At 42.0% G+C, this 21,402-nt stretch overlaps 1 non-coding gene across 1 annotated transcript; it reads right to left on the reverse strand.

Moving 5' to 3' along the window:
- Positions 1-14,663: 14,663 nt before the first annotated feature.
- Positions 14,664-14,738, reverse strand: Trnap-cgg (transfer RNA proline (anticodon CGG)). The gene has a single exon. It is a non-coding gene; the product is annotated as a tRNA-Pro (tRNA).
- Positions 14,739-21,402: the final 6,664 nt, after the last annotated feature.

Genomic DNA, 21,402 nt, shown 5'->3' on the forward strand with positions numbered 1-21,402 from the left:
CGCGGAAGCACCGTCCTAGGTGAAGCGAGCTATTGTGGCAGGACAATATCAATTTGGTACTGATCTTCACACGGACTTTGCACTGTGCAGATTCGCAGCAAATAAAACTAGTCGCTCACGCACGGCAGTAGTAAGTGGTGGAAGTAAGCCACAAAATTTCTAAACTGGCGTTAATCAGTAAAACTGGAAACATGAAGAACATAAATGAAACTGTTGATCTGATTGTACTTAACGGGAAACACTCGATTGAACAAATGGGACCGCTGGCAGCGGAACCCACTGTTAGGAACTGGCGGCTAGCATCACAGACACTACATCTACATCTATACTCTGCAAATTACCGTCAGGTGCGTGGCCGAGGGTACGTCCCATTGTACGAGTTATTAGGGTTTCTTCCTGTTCCAGTCACGTATGGAGCGCGGGAAGATTGATTGATTGAATGCCTCTGTGCGTGCACTACTTAATCTTATCCTCACGATCCCTATGTAAGCGATACGTAGGGGTTTGTAGTACATCCCCAGAGTAATCATTTAAAACCGGTTCTTGTAACTTTGATAATAGCGTTTTTCGGTATAGTTTACATCTTTGTCATGAGTCTACCTGTTCAATTCCTTCAGCACCTCTGTGACACTTTCCCATAGATTACACAGCCTTACGACCAATCGTGCTGCCCTTCTCTGTTTACGTTCAATAGCCCCTGTTAGTCCTAGTTCGTGCTGCCCTTCTCTGTGTACATTCAGTAGCCCCTGTTAGTCCTAAAAACACAGGAAGCAACAAAAATGGAATTCGTAGCATTTGCAGATGCTACGGAATCCGGAATAAAATTAAAAACCGAATACATTGTCGATGGATACGAGGAAAGCATTAAGAAAGAACCAGAGTTAGTTTCAAAACGATACGAGGAAAGCATTAAGAAAGAACCAGAGTTAGTTTCAAAACCAGTAATATCTCGAAATGTAAACGATTTGTTGAGCATTCAGTAAAATTAATGCTCAGTCCGTATCAATAAAAGCTCAATCCGAAGCAAATAAACAGTAAAACTGATGCACAATCAAGTAAAATGGATGAGCAAAAGAATAGCAATCAAGACTGTTAACAATAATATTGGAGTTATTGTCTCAAAAGTAGTTGAAATCAAGAAAGCAATAGTTGTAAAGAATAACGAAATCGGTATTCTTAAGCAGGATATGACATAGGTACATTCAAAAATAGCAAACAGAAATAGTTGTTTTGAGATGGTAGTAAAGAGGATCGAACAGAAACTGCAATAGACTGTTGATCCTAGTATTGAAAATAAAGTAATCGAAAACGTAGATTTAGCGCGAAAAGACGATAGAGAAAAGGTTACGAACTTGCAAACTTTAGTATCAGACATAGATACTAGAGTGATTACGTGTGATAAAGCCGCTGGTGGCCGAGCGGTTCTGGGCGCTTCAGTCTGGAACCGCGCGACCGCTACGGTCGCAGGTTCGAATCCTGCCTCGGGCATGGATGTGTGTGATGTCCTTAGGTTGGTTAGGTTTAAGTAGTTCTAAGTTCTAGGGGACTGATGACCTGAGATGGTAAGTCCCATAGTGCTCAGAGCCATTTGAACCATTTTGAACGTGTGATAAAGATAAGAGGGAAGTGGAAACGTTAGCGACGACCACTTGCCAAGTAGTTACAAAAGTAAACGAACTAGAAAAGAGATTAGACGAAAAACAGCACTATGTGTCATGCCACGCACATAATACTGAAATCTTAGCGTAGGAGGAGCGTTTCGATCCCCTCGAAATGCAGGGTGGATTGCACGCTACATTCATTAAAATTGCGAAAGGGTGTTGACTGAATCGTGGACGGATAAGAGGAAAAGTAACGCTGTAATCAACGTGCTAACGGGCGAGGCTAAGCGACGGGGCTTAAACCTCGATGGTTGCGAACTTGAGCTTTCAAGAATTTAAGAATGCGTTCGTGAAGGAATATTAGCCAGAGCAGAAGTAGGAGAGTGTATGGCGCGATTTCGTAATGTCAAAATCCTACGATGCAAACCCGCTGGGCTCAATGAAAGAATTTTGCGAAAACTGGATCCGCAAATTGGAATATTTGCGTGATCGACGGACTGAATCAGTGTCAGTAGTGACAGAACAATCACTGTATTTTTAGAAAAGGTCGAAGATGAAGATAATTGGTGGAATAACTGCGAAAATTTTAAAAGGTGTGGTAATAGAAACAATTGCCACAACACCATCAACCATAATAACAGTAACCATGGCAATAATGGTAACCATCACCATGGTAATAAGTGATAATTCACATGGACCATAAGGCGATCACTTATCTCAAAGACTGTTGTTAACTGCACGAAAGACTGGCAAAATGGTCTATTTGTCTCCAGCAGTTTAATTATATGTTAAGTAAAAGGTACAGCTAACTGCATAGCGGATGCTCTGTCGTGTTTACTTGAAACAGACCAGCGAATAGTGGAAGACGAATCCGCAGATGTACTGAAATTGTACTACTTTGAAGACGTAGAAGGACTAAAGAAGATAGAGAGTATTTGTAAAAATATGCGTCGTCATCAAAGCGAGGACGAATGCTTGAAAACAGTGAAGACCAAGCATGAAGAAAAGAGAAAAGAGGGAGAAAAGTTGAGAAAGTGTACAACAATATCCTGTATATACGCAAAGATGAGGATAGCCACACTTGGCAGGTGTGATAGCCCACCAAGTCCACCACCGAAATATCAGACTGTTATCATTTAGCCTATAGTCATTGCAGACTAAAGAAATGTATAGATAAAATTGCTGAAGTTGCGAATTTTAACAACATGTTCAAGAGAATAACAGATAAGATAAAGACTTGCGATAAGTATCAGAAGGTGAAAGTGACCAACAGCACAAATCGTGGTCCTATGCGGAGCGTAAGACCTGACGGACCACTATAGCCCCCGGTCAAAGACCTCAGCTAATTTCGCCAACGTATTAGTAGTGCTGGAATCCTTTTCGAAGTTCATTAGTTATATCCAATAAGAAGAGCGACAGCTAAAGCGGTTTGTAACCAACTTGCAAACGATTACTTTGTGCATATCGGCTAACCAAAAGCTGTTTTGTCCGATAAAGGGGCAGAGTTTATTTCCAAACGATGGAATGAAGGTATAGAAAACAATGTGGTTGAAGAGATAACAACTCGGCCTATTGCCCGGCCGGAACCCCAGCGGAACGGTACTTGGGTGAGATGGGGCGACTTTGCCGAACTTCTTGTCACCACAATCACATGGCGTGTGGCATATATATAAACGATTTTGAAAAGGTTATGCATGCTTTGACGTACGAATCTACAGGATTCGCTCAGGAGAAAATCCTACTAGATCATAGGTCAAAGAGTTTGGTGGAAGACATAATTGATTTCCCAGCGCTAGTTAGTATTGCCACTGAAGTCAAGAAAGAACATTTACGGGAGAAACCAGAGTCGCGAATACTGCGTCATGACGCAAAAGCGTGGTTTGGTAAATTTACAGTTGATGACCTCGCTCTCATTAAAGCGAACGAGAAATCGAGCGAGACTGATGATGAGATTTCAAAATTTAAATTCATTTATAATGGACCACTCAAAACTGTCTTCATACCTAACACTAACGTTACTGTTTAGCTTTTCCTATTTCTGGAAAGCTGTTAGGTGTACGTAACGTTGTTGACTTGCAATTGTATCAATCAAGAATTGATTAACCTGAGAAAGAATTTCCGGCAAAAACTTAATAATTATTGTAATTTTCAAAATTTATTCAAAATTAATTTTTTGATCAGATGATTACCAACGAATTTGCAAAAGTCTAACGAGAAATTTAGCTTACAAAGTAAATGTTCTGAAAGCAACTGAAATGAAAGAAAAACCCAAGCCACGACCAATACGTATAAACGTGTCTCTGGTATATTTATCATCTGTAATTTTATAAATAATAGGTTGTAAAATTCTTTCGTACTGTGCATTATGTAAGTGTATACCGATGCAGTCAAACAATGTGTAAGCTTCAGGTCTGTATATGCGTGTGAATATGAAGAATGTTGGGTTATCCACTGTGATAGAAATACAAGGACTCCTCGAGATTAATCGGCAGTATGTTTTCAAAGAATGCGAGGCAGGCGGACATCCTGGAAGGCCACTGCATAGTGCATAGAGAGAACAAGCGTGCCGCTGTGGCACACGCAACACTTCCACGTCTTCACTGAGCCGCTGCGGACTCTAAGAATACTACGTAGTCCTTTGTAAATGTGTGGAACGTGATGTTTTTCTTCAGCACAGCCAGCTTTGAACACATGAACCATTTCCAATGTAATGATATTTTGAAAGATGCAATTTTTTTGTTTAAAGTATGTTATGGTACACTATGATGTTTTGAATTATAATGATACAGCATTTTTAAGCTAATTATATGCCCACACATGATTGTGATAAGTAATGAGAAGCTTAATGAGTGAGTAACAAAATTTATGTAAACAAAAGCGAAAGTCTTTATGCATCTGCATTTCCGTTTGTATTTCTTCAGACGTTCTCTAATTCTGTTCCTCTTCAGGAAAAAACTCATGGGATGTGGGGAGCATGTAACGTTGAAAATGCAGATAAAATACCTTCTGCACCATCCCAAATTTTTTGCCATTTAATATATGTTGATAACTTGTAATATACTGCTATTTCTCAATCTATAAGCTTTATTACAGAAACGATATTTAATATGTAATGGATGTAAGAGTGTATTTATTTATGAAGGTACCACACATGGGAGGGTCCTTTCGCCGGAACAGGAAGCCATGTGTCTTAGGACTGTGGCCTATCCGAGGCAGAGTGAGGAGAACCTCGTCCCGTCATGTGGCTGGAAGGAAGTACACTACACACGCGTTATGGGCTTGACTGAACGGAGCTTATTGTCAGTCATTTCCAGCCACTCATTCTCCCACCGACGCATGACTCGTGAGCTCAACAGCGAGGTGAGTGCCTGCAGGGGGATGGCACACTGAAATACTTGCGGATCGAGACACGCCTCCTTGGCTGCGAGATCTGCCCTTTCGTTCCCAGCAATGCTGAAGTGCCCTGGAACACTGCAGAAAGCCACCTCCTTCCCCAGTCGTGGTAGCTGGAGGAGGGCATCGTGGATGGTCTGGACTATTTTATCTTCTGGATACAAACGCTGCAATGAGTGAAGGACACTTATTGAATTGGAACAGACAAGAAATTTAGGACGGGAAGAGCGTCTCATCTGCTCCAGTGCCCGCAATATAGCAGACAATTCTGCATCGAAGACAGTGAGCGCTTGAGGCAGTCGGATCTTGAGGACACGAGCCGGAAAAAGAACAGAGCAACCAACGGAATCCCCCTGTTTCGATCCATCCGTAAAAACAGCTACATAGTCGTGATGCTCAGATAAAATGGCACATAACTGTTAACTGGCAAAGTATAACTAATATTGCACAGGCGTTACTCAGTGGCACTTCTTTAACAAACTTAATGACTAACTTTCTTGATAATAACCCGCAATAGTTAGAACTTGTAAGGCGCCTGTGTTGTCCTTTTCCTCAGACATTATTACCGAGCAGGGTCACTTTCCTTTCCATGCACATTGCGAGTGTTGTAAAGATATGAAAATTCATTAGCTGTGTACTGCCAGTTTTGTTTTTTTTTGCTAATGACCAGTTTCAGTCTAAATTTTGTTGGCTCAGTAACTGGTCACTCTTGTGCTGCATAATAGAAGCATAAATAATTTGAAAGTTTGAGTATTAACTTCACTTACTTAAAGTAACGTAAAATTTCACTGGAAATACTAATAACTAAAGATACAGCACAAACTAAGAGTGCGCAATATCATTTATTCTGTATTTAGCTTCGTGAGTGACTTCTGCTGGCTTGGTATGTATTTTATTGTTCTTATGTTAAAAGTAAATCAGTTGCTCCTTTACTGAAAGTAAATTCAGTTTAATCTTTCAGTAATTAAAAGTAAATTGGCGCCTTTCTCCAAATTTTGCATTACGTTGCGCTGAGGTTACTGAAACTAATTTTTTACGTAACAGAGTTTCAGTTACAGTCATCATTTATTTAACCAGCGTCTTCATTTAACTTTGCTTTCAAAATTTAGTATTTTTTCATGAAATGCTGTGATGTGAAAAAGCATGACAACCTTCTGTTGCCATGCCAGTGATTATTTGCTTAATTTTCTGTGCCATTACCTTTCTTAGGGTATTGGGTATTCATTGCCCTAGTGGGCTGATGACCATTTAATTATCTCTTTTTGCTAATCAATATTTATTGTATTAAATATTATGTGGTAGCCCTTCCCCTCTGTGTGGTTTGTGATAGGTAACATAGCACCTTGCAGTATGGATACACCTCAGTGGATCAGTTGGAATAATTAATGACTCCAGGACAAACGTTTTTAAGAATAGTTTACAGGAGATGACATGGGATGTAATTTATAATGAACAAATGCTAACATATAATTTAATCTATTACATGATGAATTCATATCATTATTTGGAAATACACTCCTGGAAATGGAAAAAAGAACACATTGACACCGGTGTGTCAGACCCACCATACTTGCTCCGGACACTGCGAGAGGGCTGTACAAGCAATGATCACACGCACGGCACAGCGGACACACCAGGACCCGCGGTGTTGGCCGTCGAATGGCGCTAGCTGCGCAGCATTTGTGCACCGCCGCCGTCAGTGTCAGCCAGTTTGCCGTGGCATACGGAGCTCCATCGCAGTCTTTAACACTGGTAGCATGCCGCGACAGCGTGGACGTGAACCGTATGTGCAGTTGACGGATTTTGAGCGAGGGCGTATAGTGGGCATGCGGGAGGCCGGGTGGACGTACCGCCGAATTGCTCAACACGTGGGGCGTGAGGTCTCCACAGTACATCGATGTTGCCGCCAGTGGTCGGCGGAAGGTGCACGTGCCCGTCGACCTGGGACCGGACCGCAGCGACGCACGGATGCACGCCAAGACCGTAGGATCCTACGCAGTGCCGTAGGGGACCGCACCGCCAATTTCCAGCAAATTAGGGACACTGTTGCTCCTGGGGTATCGGCGAGGACCATTCGCAACCGTCTCCATGAAGCTGGGCTACGGTCCCGCACACCGTTAGGCCGTCTTCCGCTCACGCCCCAACATCGTGCAGCCCGCCTCCAGTGGTGTCGCGACAGGCGTGAATGGAGGGACGAATGGAGATGTGTCGTCTTCAGCGATGAGAGTCGCTTCTGCCTTGGTGCCAATGATGGTCGTATGCGTGTTTGGCGCCGTGCAGGTGAGCGCCACAATCAGGACTGCATACGACCGAGGCACACAGGGCCAACACCCAGCATCATGGTGTGGGGAGCGATCTCCTACACTGGCCGTCCACCACTGGTGATCGTCGAGGGGACACTGAATAGTGCACGGTACATCCAAACCGTCATCGAACCCATCGTCTTACCATTCCTAGACCGGCAAGGGAACTTGCTGTTCCAACAGGACAATGCACGTCCGCATGTATCCCGTGCCACCCAACGTGCTCTAGAAGGTGTAAGTCAATTACCCTGGCCAGCAAGATCTCCGGATCTGTCCCCCATTGAGCATGTTTGGGACTGGATGAAGCGTCGTCTCACGCGGTCTGCACGTCCAGCACGAACGCTGGTCCAACTGAGGCGCCAGGTGGAAATGGCATGGCAAGCCGTTCCACAGGACTACATCCAGCATCTCTACGATCGTCTCCATGGGAGAATAGCAGCCTGCATTGCTGCGAAAGATGGATATACACTGTACTAGTGCCGACATTGTGCATGCTCTGTTGCCTGTGTCTATGTGCCTGTGGTTCTGTCAGTGTGATCATGTGATGTATCTGACCCCAGGAATGTGTCAATAAAGTTTCCCCTTCCTGGGACAATGAATTCACGGTGTTCTTATTTCAATTTCCAGGAGTGTAGCTTTCCGCATGAGCTAGTCAGACACGATACTAAACAGCCAGGTAAGAGACCATGGATTACTAGAGGGATTAAAGAATCTTGTGAAAGGAAAAGGCAAATGTATCTTTTGACAAGAACAAGTAGGGATCCTGCAGAAGTTGCACACTATGAAAAATACTCAAAATAACTAAGAAAGTTTATTAAAAAATAAAAGAACATGCATATAATGTCAGAAATCAGTACTTGTGACTACAGACTTCAGGCAATATGAAATGTAGTGAAGTGAGATACAGGACAACCAGCCACAGAACAACACCACAGCACTACTGAAGTGAATGGAAGGGCTATAATTGATGAGTTACAGGTATCAAATGCATTCAATTAACATTTCTTAAATGTAGTAGAATGCATAGGGACAAATAGTTCACGAGCAAAATCACAGCAGTATGTTGAAACTGTAGCTTCCATAAAATCCAGTCATATGAATGTATCACCATCTTCTCTTTCTGAAATTAAGAAGATTCTACATTCTCTCAAAAATAAAAGCTCATCTGATTTCGACAGTGTTTCCAATGGAGTACTAAAAATTTGTTCCCATGTAATAAGTCCAGTCTTATCCGAAATATGTAATGCCATCACTAACTCAAGGCATTTTTCCAGAGAGACTGAAATATGCCAGTGTTAAACCTCTCATTAAGAATGGAGATAAGATAGATGTCAATAATTACTGATCTGTTTCACTGCTGACATCATTCTCCAATATTTTTGAGAAGGTGATGTATTCTAGAGAAATAACAATAGTATCCTTAGCAAATCATAGTTTCGGTTTCAGAAAGATTGCTCTACTAGCATGCCATTTACATGTTCACTCACGAGATTTTACAAGCATTAACTAATAAAAATAGCACCAGCTGGTATTTCCTGCGACCTCTCCTAGGTATTTGACTATGGAAATCCCAGTATTCTCCTAGATAAATTAACATTCTATAGGATTGATGGTATAGGCAATCAGTGGATAATATCATATCTAACCGAAAGAATGCAGAAAGTTTTACTTAATGTCAACCAATATAGTCCAGAGGCACAATTCTAACTGGGAAGAAATCACGTATGGGGTTCCCCAAGGTTCAATCTTAGGTCCACTACTGTTTCTCATATATGTAAACGATCTTCTGTCCAGCATACAACAATCAGAATTAGTTCTTTTTTGTAGCTGACACTAGTATTGTAATCAATCCAAGCATACATACATAATGGTCTCGTCTTCAATTTTAAAAAGGCCTATCATATTCATTCCTACACATATAGAGGTACTACAGCAATGGTGAGTGTAACACAAGGTGTGAAAATAATAAATAGGGTGAGAACTTCAAAATTCTTAGGGGTTCATGTTGGTGTGAATTGAAATTGGAATACCACATTTAGGAACTTACAAAACAGCTTAGTTCAGCCACATTTGCGCTTAGAAAGTCGAATGTAGGAAGATACAAGACGTCTTAGACCAAATTTCCAGTTGGTGTGATGAATGGCAACTAGCCCTAAACCTCGAAAAATGTAAGTTAATGCGGGTGAGTAGGAAGATCAAACCTGTAACGCGGATATAGTATTACTAGTGTCCTGCTTGACACAGTCAAGTCATTTAAATATCTGGCAGAACAATGCAAAGCGATATGAGGTGTAACAAACATATCAGAACTATGGTAGGGAAAGCGAATAGTCGACTTTGGTTTAATGGGAGAATTTTAGGAAAAGTGGTTCATCTGTAAAGGAGACCGCGTGTAGGACGCTGGTGTGAGCTATCCTTGAGCACTGCTCGAGTGTTTGGTATCCATACCAGGTCGAATTCAAGGAATACATCGAAGCAGTTCAAAGGTGGGCTGCTAGATTTGTTACCAGTAGGTTCGAACAACACGTAAATGCTACGGAGATGCCTCGGGAAATCAAATGGGAATCGCCGGAGGGAAGACGTCGTTCTTTTCGAGAAAAAGTATTGAGAAAATTTAGAGAATCGGCTTGTGAAGCTGACTATCGAACGAGTCTACTCCTTCCAACTTACAGGGCCCGTAAGGACCACAAAGATAAGATACGAGAAATTAGAGCTCATACGGAGGCATACAGATAGCCGTTTTTACCTCGCTCTATTTGCGAGTGGAACAGGAAAGAAAATAAGTAGCGGTACAGGGTACCCTCCGCCACACACCGTACGATGCCTTGCGGAGTATCTATGTAGATACAAATGTAGATGTAGAATCATTACAGATCAGTAATTTGACATATTTTGCATATTTTAATTCAGTAATGTCATATGGAATAATGTTCTGGGGTAACTCATCTTTAAGAAGGAAAGTCTCCATTGCGCAAGAAAGGTACTGTGAGAATAATATGTTGTGCCTGCCATGATCATCTTGTTGACATTTGCTTAAGGAGCTGGGCATTTTGACTATTGTTTCACAGTATATTTATTGCCTCATGAACTTTGTAGTAAACAATCCACTACAGTTCAAGAGGAACAATGTGGTACATAATTACAATACCAGAAGGAAGAATGATATTCATTACTCCTCATTAAGGTTGTCTTTAGCACAAGAAGGGGTGCACAATGCTGCAATAATTTTTTTTATCATTTACCCTGTGGCATAATATGTCTCACAGACAGCAAAGTAAAATCTGATTACCAATTGAAACAGTTTCTGATTGACAACTCTTTCTATTTCGTAGAACAATTTCTATTCTTGTAATGTGTAGAAGGTGGTGGGTACAAATTACGAACTCACATCTGGATATATATTTTTTCTTTATGTAAATAAAAAAAAATGAATATTAGAAATGTTCGCGATGTAACTGTATGCACAATTTAATTTCTGATGTGATGTGTTATGACTGGTTCCATATCATTACGATCTACCGTGCAAAATTATCCATGGAACATGTTACTTACTAGCTAATTAACTAAGTTAGTGATTGCACTAAATTCCACCCATTTCAGAATTACTATTAGTATCTAGATTAGGTTTAAAATAGATTCCTCCTTCAGAAGGATGTGTTGTACACTTTCCTCCTACTAACCGGCAATATTTTCCTTCGATAACGATAACCTTACTCATAGTAAGATTTCATTAGTCATACGCGATCCGGTCATTATAAAGCAATCCAATAGGTCGCTTACGAAGGGGTAGGTTACACGTTGCCAAACATAACAGAAAGTCTCGACAACTTGGGTCAGTGTAACTATTCCTGCGTGATGGATTTATAGAGCGGATATTACCAAATAGACGTAGCAGCAGAGAATCGTCCAAAGACAGTTTTTTCCATCGCGGGAGGTCATTTCCAACATCTTAGAGTGCCATTCACACTCAAGAACGCACCCGCCACGTTTCAGAGATTGTTGGGTGGTGTACTTAGGGGGTGGAAGCCAAAACAATGTTTGATCTCTCGGAATGACCTAACGTATTTTCAGAGGACGTGGAAGAGCATGTAAATCGGCTGGAAGAGGCATTAAAAGACTGACAACAGCAAGTCTATCGCTAAGTATCGAAAAATATGATTTTATAGCATATCTTGGGCACATATTTAGCAAGGAAGGTGTGAGAACCGGTCTACGTTTGATCTCAGCAGTTCAGAATTTTTCGCCACCGAAGATAGTCAGTCAGTTGCAAAGTTTCATAGGTCTCTGTAATTATTATAGTGGATTCTTAAAGGATTTCGCTGAAGTTGACAGAACTTTAAATTGTTTGTTACGGAAAGGAGCAAAGTTTGAATGGTCTACCGAATGTCAGATGGCGTTCGATACTTTAAAGCGAAAACTGACATCGGACTAAGTTTTGATATTCTCTGGTTTTGAAAAAGAATTCATTCTGTTTTGTGGTACAAATGATATGGCTCTTGGATGGGTCTTAGGACAGGATATAGATGATACACAGAGTCCAGTGGCGTACGCATCACACAGTTGAACAAAGCACAGCAAAATTATTCCACAACTGAGAAGGATATGCTGACAGTAATCTATGGTATTATATACTTGCACTGTTATTTATATGACCAAAAGTTTAAGGTAGTGACAGATCACGCTGCTCTCAAATGGTTAATGGTACCGAAGGACCCTTGCAGCAGATTAATAAGGTGGACACTCCGTTTGAGTGAATTTGATTACGAGATAATACACAAACCAGGAAAAAGGCATGCTAACGCCGACAGAGTAAGTAGAAAAATTTTAGTTCTACAAACACTGGGCAGGAGCGTTGCCGAATGGCGAAAGACTCAAACTAATGATGCTGGTTGTCCACAATTCAAGTCGCAACCTCAGTTTGTGATGCACGACATCTTGCTGTGCAGAAAACAAAGTGCAGATTACTAGTGGTAGTACCTCAAGCTTTCTGGAACGAAGTCTTGCACACGCACATGACCATATGTTACCAGGCCATGGTGGATGAAGAGCAAATGATAGATGAATTTCCGAAAAATTTTGGAGGAAGACAAGAATACGAGTTGTCGAGCAATATGTCAGGAACTGCATACCTTGTGCTCAACGAGCTGATCTTAGCTACGACTGATTCCGTTATGAAGTCTACTGGAACCGTCTAAACAGTTTGAATTTCTTGGAATGGACATTTTAGGTCCATTTAATAAAACACCAGCAGGAAATAAATGTATACTGACCATAACTGACCATTTCTCGCGTTATATAGGGATGGTTGCAATCCCCGACGAAAAAGCTTGTACAGTTACTCAACCGTTAGTAAATAATTCATTACTCACATTTTTCAGTGCAATGACTTTCTTTTAGAACAGCGGTAGATTACACAAATCGCAATCAGAACCACTATGGTGTTGGTAGGTGTCATAGTCGTGATACTTTGATGATGTCTATCACAGCATTCCTGTATGTGCTAGAACATTTGTTCAGCTGTACTTCTTCCTTTTTGTAGTGACACTAGTTCGTCCAGTGAGCGTAGAATGTCTGGATTCAGGATATTATTTAGGAAGGTTAGCGGATTCTCGGGCCAGTACAACATAAGTTGTTTCTGGTGAAGTGTGGTCTGCCAGTGATCGTAGCTGGTAGACGAAATGTTACGCCTGCTAAGCCACAAGTCGTACCATTTATTATTAATACTCTATTCATATCTGTTGGTTTCCATGTTCACAGTAGTTTACTGTGACTACTTGCGATGAAAAATATGAACAGACACAACAGGTGCTTACCCTCTGAAGATGTGGATGCGATGTTAACACTTCCGACATTCACTAGTTTCGGTTTTTTCCCCGGGAATAACTGGATTTCATATACCTGTACGCCAGTCTGTATCATCCTACTAGGGCAAATCGTAACATTTTCAGTCTGCATCTCCGTAGGTCTTCCAACGACATTAGACTGTAACCATCTCTTTACTCTGAAATAATTATTACATTTTTGGTCCTTACCTGTACTCATTTTGGTATGTGACCTCAGAGAAAGGAACCTTCATCCTCCCTTCAGAAGGCGAGATAACCAGGAGAAAACTACACCCCTAGATACAAAAACAACATTGTATCTCTTCCACCATAATGAAAAATAAAAAATTAATGTTTGGCTTAATCACTTCGAAAGGTGAATGCATTTTTCTACCATATATTACCTCATATAGCGAAAGACTAGTAACCGCATGGACTTCAGAGTTGTTTGCAGCGGTTACAAAATTTAAGTCTAAGTGCCAATTTTCATGGTTACTGCTAATGCAATAACTCAACATCTTCGAAATCGTGTGATAAACTCTCTCTGTACTTCAATTGGCTTGAGGGTTGAAGAGGCTTGTTCGCAGCCAGCGAATTCCGGACAATCGACACAACTGCTTTCTACACTGAAGAACAAAAGAAACCGACACACCTGCCTAGTATCATGTGGGACTCCCGAGAGCACGCAAAAGTGCCGCAACACGACATGGTATTGCTCGAATAATGTCTGAAGTAGTGCTGGAGGGCTCAAATGGCTCAAATGGCTCTGAGCACTATGGGACTTAACATCTGAAATCATCAGTCGCCTAGAACTTAGAACTACTTAAACCTAACTAATCTAAGGACATCACACACATTCATGGCTGAGGCAGGATTCGAACCTGCGACCGTAGCGGTCGCGCGGTTCCAGACTGAAGCGCCTAGAACCGCTCGGCCACACCGGCCGGTCAGTGCTAGAGGGAACTGACACCATGAATCCTACAGGGCTGCCCATAAATCCGTAAGAGTACGAGGGGGTGGAGATGTCTTCTGAACAGCACATTGCAAGGCATCCTAGATATACTCAATAATACTCTTGTCTGGGGAGTCTGGTGGCCATCGGAAGTTTTTAAACTCAGAACAGTGTTACTGGAGTCACTCTGTAGCAACTGTAGCTATTCTAGACGTGTGGGGTGTCGCATTGTCCTGCTGGAAATGCTTAAGTCCGACGGATTGCAGAACGGACATAAATGGATGGAGGTGATCAGACAGGATGCTTACGTATGTGTCATCTGTCAGAGTCGTATCTGGACGTATCAGGGGTCCCATATCACTCCAACAGCACACGCCCACACCGTTACAGAGCCTCCACTAGCTCGAACAGTCCCCTGCTGACATGCAGGGTCCATAGATTCATGAGGTTGTCTCCATACCCGTACACATCCATCCGCTCGATACAATTTGAAACGAGACTCGTCCAAACAGGGAACATTTTTCCTGAATGAGATTTTCACTCTGCAGCGGAGTGTGCGCTGACATGAAACTTCCTGGCAGATTAAAACTGTGTGCCGGACCGAGACTCGAACTCGGGACCTTTGCCTTCCGCGGGCAAATGCTCTACCAACTGAGCTACCCAAGCACGACTCACGCCCCGTCCTCACAGCTTTACTTCTGCCAGTAACTCGTCTCCTACCTTCCAAACTTTACAGAAGCTCTCCTGCGAACCTTGCAGAACTAGCACTCCTGAAAGAAAGGATATTGCGGAGACATGGCTTAGCCACAGCCTGGGGGATGTTTCCAGAATGAGATTTTCACTCTGCAGCGGAGTGTGCGCTGATATGAAACTTGCTGGCAGATTAAAACTGTGTGGCGGACCGAGACTCTAACTCGGGACCAGGCAAAGCTTCTACCAGCCCGGCTGAGGTGCGGTGCTTTGGAAGACAAACCTGTATTTCTGCCTAATAAATGCGTTATTGACAGTGATGTTTTCTTGGCGCTCTCAAGCGTAATTAGGATCTCACGATGCCATTTCGCCTGGCTCTCTCCTGACGGCTGCAGGAGTCTGGGACTGGACTCCTGCAGCATGTACATTTAATTACTTGCGGGAAGACTCATACAGTAGTATAAAATGCAAATAAACATGACGTTTTATTGTGGTCAATTAAGTATTTCACGAAGAGGCATACTAAATCAGTAGATGGTTTTGCAAACAGAATACGCAAGATTAATTTACAAACGTACAAGTTGGAGGACGGTGTCGAGACAAATAAGATTACACTTCAAGCTGAACACAGGGCCCATTGGCCATCAGCTAGTTGCTGCTGTGTACCACAAGCCATACTCATCACGTGCTGAGAGGGGGTGTGGCTGCCTCACAGTGACACTACGAGTGAAGTCACTTTTCTATTGTTTATCTGAGCTGCTATTGGCCTGCACCGTCGCCAGGAACTATTACAACACCGGAGACCTGCACAGAAGTGACCCCCACCCATTCACATGGCTCACAGCTGTGTTGATCCAGTGTAGGTCATGACGCTGCAGGAAATCCACAGACTCACACTTTCATTCTCTTCCTGCACAAAATACAAAAAATTAGAGACGACTGCGCAAAACTTTTTGAACGCCCTTTGTACTTACTTGTTAGTGTCGGACTCTTTTCCTGCTAATCATTTTTGTTACTGGTCTACACTTAGTTTCTTTGCTAAAGGTCTACTGCATCCTGTTATGACCCTAGTGATGTGGCTCTTCTTTTACTTCACGTAACAAGTCAGACTTATTGGGTGCTGGAAGCTCAAATGTAGTTGAAGGAAAGCCCCATCAGTTCGCCATTCAGTTCCTCACTATTATCGAACCAACGGATTTCCAACCTAAATTTAGGAACATTGTGTTATTGTTTTTTGTGCTAATATTCGCCACGCAGATTTTACTCGATACGACATTAATTGTAGAAACGATAAAAAACTGTGGTATTCAGACAGGATTAGTCTACATGGTGAGCTTGTTAATTTTGACGAAGCAAGCAAAATAATGTAGGAAAAGAATGCAAGCCAAGGTGTATGAATTTCTATGCAAGTGTGAAATGCTTGGAGGTAGTGCACTCAATATCGAATGGCAGCTGTAGGATTTCTTAGCATTATTCCAAAATTTTACACATTACTCGGTTGACACTTATTGGTTTCTCATTATAATTGAGGGATAAATTTAAAAGCTCAACTGTAGTAACTGACAAGCAACACAACCACAAGAAAGGCTAGCATTTGCCCTCTGGTTACTATGAACTGAAGTGATTTACGTTAAAATTATTTCGCATTGGAATAGCTATTGTACCTCAGATACTTCCTGATGTGTGGAGTGACATATGCGAAGCACTTCTAGGATTTTATTGTTCAAGTGAATATACACACAATTTGTCACATAAACTACTTGATAAAATTAGCTATAAAGTTAGTGTAATCATGGCAAAACGACTTTTATTAATTCGGTTATTACATTGCAAACCTCTAAAGTCACAATGATACACCAACCACGTAATTACAGCTACAATGAACATGAACAACGAGAATGATCAGGTGTTTTGTGTATTTTTAATTTTAATCAGCGTGATAGTTACGTATTCATACTTGTTTACCTTTAAGGAAATGTGCTGTGCTGTTACCGTTTAATAAAAATTCACGCCGTTCCCACCCGATGGAAAAATCTAATTAATTTATCATCTTACTCACGTCTGCAATTGGGCTGTGAGTGCAGTGGCAATTTTTTACTAAACATATTTCTTTCTGTTAGAAATTTCGAGTGTGGGTCTGAGAATCATCTATGACATCTATATCTATATCAGAAACTTTACATTCTCTTTGGACTACTTCGTCGCTTACAGAACTAAAGTCAACAACAAAATTTCACTAGCAAAACAGCAGACCACAGAACATCAAAATAAAAGTAGTGTTAGAACTTTTGTTTGCTTGGCAAGCTGTGACTCTACACCGAATGATTCGAGAGTAGTTTGAACATCACACATTTATTACACATTCAGTTTATGCTTTACAACATGTGACACAAAACAGTATTCCGCGTTTAGCACAACAAGACAAAGAACTAGAAAACTAAAGATATCATGGACTGAAACAGATGTCACTGTTTACAACTGATGCGTCAACTGCCGAGATCGCTACACCAAGGCCTCCTTGCCCGTTTGAAACCAGGAAGACTGGGAATGCAAATGAACTGATGTTTCACCATTCTGCAGGCTTGTGCGATCACCACTGGTCGCAGAGATGATGGTGGGCGCGGCCTCCACCGATCCAGTGGAGTGCCCGAAGCTTCTTCCTGCACTTCTGAGTCTGAGGGCATGTGAAAAGGAGACAGATGTGTACTCTCCATGTTGGTGGACGTTGAAACTGTGGATTTGGGTGGCTGGATCGTATGTGACTCCTCTATGTGTTCTGGTTTGTGACGTTCGAGTGACCCGTCTCTTTTCTTGCCATTCTGTTCTGTTTTGAAGGCGTGTATGACTCTCTGGAGAACGTTGTAGGTTCCAGTATATGATGGCCGTATACCGTCGTCTCTCAACCAGACTTGCGATGTCGTCTAAGATCGTTTTATCTCTGTGATTCTATGGTACCGTGGGATTTACTTCTGCCGTCCTTCTTTGTAGCTGCTGATTGGACTCAGTCGTGGCCTCTGTAATAGGAAGTCGCTGTGGTTTAGTAAGGATGAGTTTGGTGGGAAGTCGTGATTGTTCCCCATACACCAGTTGTACTGCAGAGCAGTGCATGTTCTCTTTAATCGCTGTGCTTAGCCCTAATAGCACTAGCTAGTGGTTCGGCCCACTGGCCATTGTTGCACATGAGAGCTGCTCTGCAGGTTCTGTGGTACTTTTCTACGACTCATTTGGTGGTAGTTGGTGGTTCTGATATGGCTGCAGCCACACTGACGTAGCAGCTCTTGGAACAATTGAGACTCGAATTGACTGCAATGATAGGTTGTTATAGTTTGGAACATCTCAAATCTCTCCATCTAGTTCGTGATCAGGGCTATAGCCTTTGTTTCTGATGCCATGTCTGTTTCTGATGCCTGACTATGACAGTCAATAAGTAATTGTGCTGGTCAGAGGTCAGTAGCAGTCCTATCAGGTCCACATTCACGTGTATGTAAAGCGCCGTTGGTGTCGATGGCACCTAACGGTGACGAGATGTGCCTGTCAGCCTTGCTATAGTAACAGTTGTCGCAGGATTGCGCCCATTGACGGCAATCCTTCGGCTGCCCAGTGAAATCATATTGTTAAAGACCAATTTGACTGTCGCCTTGATACCAGGATTTGTTGGCAGGCCTCGAATATCTCACGTCGAAACTCTTCTGGTATATGTAGGCTGCATGTTGTGGGCCGTGTCACACCACAACATTGCTCGTAGTTCGGACACGTAAATTTGCTATGCACTGAGTGCGGAATTTTGCTGGTCAAGGAGTTGTTGCACGTTGCTCTCTGCCTGTTGCCGCTCAGCAATTTGCTTCCATCGAACAGCTTGTACGCTAACACACCAGTGCGAGAAGAAGTCCACCATGGGGTTGTGTTTACCATCGATGTGTCTCCCGTCGCTAGTGAACTACGAGATGTACTTTGCCTGTCGACGCTAGTTCGGTGAGCTGTGGTGCGTGACTTTCGTAAAAATGCTGTTAAAGGTGTGTGATCGGTGTTGACTGTGAAATGTTTTCCTTCTAGTAAGCCTAGGTAAGAGGACGAGGGCTACTAGAAATCCTTGGATAACAGAAGAGATACTGAATTTAATTGATGAAAGGGGAAAATATAAAAATGCAGTAAATGAAGCCGCAAAAAGGAATACAAATGTCTCAAAAATGAGATCGACAGGAAGAGCAAAATGGCTAAGCAGGGATGGCTAGAGGATAAATGTAAGGATGTAGAGGCATATAAACTAGGGGTAGGATTGATACTGTCTACATGAAAATTAAAGAGACTTTTGGAGAAAAGAGAACCACTTGTATGAATATCAAGAGCTCAAATGGAAAACCAGTTCTAAGCAAAGAAGGGAAAGGAGAAAGGTGGAAAGAGTATATAGAGGGTGATGAAATCTTCTAGGGTTATCAGCCGAGTGGTGGCGTCGTCTTGTAGCAACGTTTCAATGAGTTTCGTACCCATCATCTTCTGTCGAAGATGACTCATTGAAACGTTGCGACAAGACGACGCTACCACTAGGCTGATAACCCGAGAAGAATACATCAGTGGAATACGCCGAAAAAGACTGAAATCGCAAGTATATAGAGGGTCTATACAAGGGCGATGTACTTGAGGATAATATTGTGGAAATGGAAGAGGACGTAGAAGAAGATGAAATGGGAGATATGATACTGCGGGAAGAATCTGACAGAGCGTCGAAACGAGGCCATGGGAGTAGACAACATTCCATTAGAGCTACTGATAGCCTTGGGAGAGTCAGCCCTGATAAAACTCTACCGTCTGGGGAGCAAGATGTGACAGGCGAAATACCCTCAGACTTCAAGAAGAATATAATAATTCCAATCCCAAAGAATGTAGTTGTTGACAGGTGTGAAAATTACCGAATTATCAATTTAATAAGTCACGGCTGAAAAAAATTCAAACACGAATTCTTTACATACAAATGGAAAAACAGGTAGAAGCAGACCTCGGGGAAGATCAATTTGGATTCCGTAGAAATGTTAGAACACGTGAGGATATACTGTCCTACGACGTATCTTAGAAAATAGATTAAGGAAAGGCAAACCTTCCTTGCTAGCATTTGTAAACTTAGAAAAAGCTTTTGACAGTGTTGACTGGAATACTCTCTTTCAATTTCTGAAGGTAGCAGGGGTCAAATACAGGGAGCGAAAGGCTATTTACAATTTGTACAGAAACCAGTTGGCAGTTGTAAGAGTCGAAGGACATGAAAGGGAAGTAGTGATTGGGAATGGAGTCAGACAGGGTTGTAGCCTATCCATGATGTTATTCAATCTATATACTGAGCAAGCAGTGAAGGAAACAAAAGAAAAGGAATTAAAATCAATGGAGAAGAAATAAAAACTTTGAGGTTTGCCGATGACATTGTAACTCTGTCAGAGACAGCAAAGGACCTGGAAGAGCATTTGAACGGAATGGACAGTGTCTTGAAAGAAGGTTATAAGATGAAAATCAACAAAAGCAAAACGTGGATAATGGAATGTAGTCTAACTAAATCAGGTGATACTGAGGGAATTAGATTAGAAAATGAGACACTTAAAGTAGTAGATGAGTTTTACTATTTGGGGAGCAAAATAACTGCTGATGATCGAATAGGGAGGATATAAAATGTAGACTGGCAATGGCAAGGTAAGCGTTGCTGAAGAAAAGAAATTTGTTAACATCGAATATAGATTTAAGTGTCAGGAAGTCTTTTCTCAAAGTATATGTATGGAGTGTATCCATGTATGGATATGAAACGTGGACGATAAATAGTTTAGACAAGAAGAGAATAGAATCTTTCGAAATGTGGTGCTACAGAAGAATGTTGAAGATTAGATGGGTAGATCATGTAACTAATGAGGAGGTGCTGAATAGAATTGGGGAGAAGATGAATTTGTGGCACAACTTGAACAGAAGAAGGGATCGGTTGGTAGGACATATTCTGAGGCATGAAGGAATCACCAATTTAGTATTCGAGGGCAGCGTGGAGGGTAATAATCGTAGAGGGAGATCAAGAGATGAATGCACTAAACAGATTCAGAAGGATGTATGGTGCAGTGGTTACTTGGAAATGAAGAAGCTTGCACAGGACAGAGTAGGATTGAGAGCTGCATCAAACCAGTTTCTGGACTGAAGACCACAACAACAAGCCTCTGAAGTGTGGTATCACTGCACAAATCGCACACAGCTCCTGTCGCACTCCACTTTTCCTGTGCCTGACTGAGTATTGGCGAAGAAAATGCCAGTAATTGTTAGGTTTCTGTGACCAGTTGATGCAGTCCTGCGCTAGTGCAATTCAGGCTGGCGTTTGCAATTAATGCTAATAGTGCATCATGGCAAGAGTGCGGAAGAGGCACGGCGTGAGCTGCATATTCGTTGAGTTTATGGAACGCCTCTAACTGCTTCTGTGTTCACTTTTCGTCTTCCAGTCGAATATTTACCTCTTAAAATGTCTGTCAGTGGTGATCTAGTTCCGCGGTTTTGAGCGTGTCCGATGGTAGTAGTATAGAATTCCTAAAAAAGCAGAACTGGCCCTTTTTGAATGCTTGTCTCTCTCTGGCAGTGGCGAGATGACTGCTGCTAATACTCTACCACCAAAAAGTGCAATTCTTCTC

This window comes from Schistocerca nitens, chromosome 1 (assembly GCF_023898315.1).
Source record: "Schistocerca nitens isolate TAMUIC-IGC-003100 chromosome 1, iqSchNite1.1, whole genome shotgun sequence".
NCBI lineage: Eukaryota > Metazoa > Arthropoda > Insecta > Orthoptera > Acrididae > Schistocerca > Schistocerca nitens.